This window comes from Penaeus monodon, chromosome 29 (genome assembly GCF_015228065.2).
Source record: "Penaeus monodon isolate SGIC_2016 chromosome 29, NSTDA_Pmon_1, whole genome shotgun sequence".
In the NCBI taxonomy this organism is placed as follows: Eukaryota; Metazoa; Arthropoda; class Malacostraca; order Decapoda; family Penaeidae; genus Penaeus; species Penaeus monodon.
In genome coordinates, this window is record NC_051414.1 from 38,622,682 (window position 1) to 38,623,656 (window position 975).

Below are 975 nucleotides of genomic sequence, written 5' to 3' on the forward strand. Positions count from 1 at the left end.
ACCGATATGGCTTTAGCGTAGGCACCATGTCATCGCGGGGTGCCTGGGCGCGGGGTACTAATCCCAGCGGCGAGGCGAGAGGCACGCAGTGGCGACACGGCGTCAAAGGAGCCACATGACGCAGGGCGCCGCGGTGCCACACTCCCAAGGCCCGCGGCAGATGCTTCGCCACGACCCGCCACGACTTGCCACGACAAACCAAGAGTACCCGATAACAGTGCATCATCCCGGGCGACGTAAGTGTGCCAAAAGCTCGGCTTCTGCAAAGTCTGTGACCTCGCGGAAAAACACGCGGGGTCCGTCACCGAGGGCTTTGCAACGTCGTTGGCGTTGCAAAATGCAATGCGGCTGCAAACAAAACTGCAGCTGTGACGGTCGTTCGCTTGATCCTTCCCCCCTCCTACCTCCCGGCCCCCCTTCTTTTCAACACTCTTCCCCCCCATATCCTCCTCCTTCCCCTCCACTTCCCCCCTCTTCCTCCTCAACCCCTCCCCTCCTCCACTTCCCCCCTCTTCCTCCTCAACCCCTCCCCTCCCCTCCCCCTTCCCTTCGCCCCCCCTCCCCTCCCCTCCCCAATCCCCGAGGACAATGCTTCCCCTCAGGCACCAGGTGTGTCCAATGTCACAACAATGACAACAAACCTACAGGTAATTCGTTCCGCTAGACTTGCGTTCCGACGCCGGTCCTTCGCCCCCAGGTTACGTCCGCTTCAAAGCCTCCCTAAGATCTTTTTATATAAATTCCCCCCCCCCTTATTTCCAATTATCTAACGTATAAAAAAATGATAAAGACATAAAAAATATAAATAAAAACCGAATAAGACGGTTTCATAGTGGCGGATTAATTCCATTCTCTCTTAATTTCTCTCTTTTCATCGACAATCAAACCGTTCTTGTTATCAGCGTCTGTCGTTCACAAAAGCGTCGGCTCTGAGGTGATGAGAGAATCTCGGGACTAAAGCATTTATCGCGCGGT

At 55.1% G+C, this 975-nt stretch overlaps 1 protein-coding gene across 1 annotated transcript in view; it reads right to left on the reverse strand.

The window, feature by feature from the left end:
* Positions 1-975, reverse strand: part of LOC119592247 (netrin receptor UNC5C-like) — a gene marked incomplete at its 5' end in the record, with an annotated part of 58,872 nt that overhangs the window by 38,004 nt on the left and 19,893 nt on the right.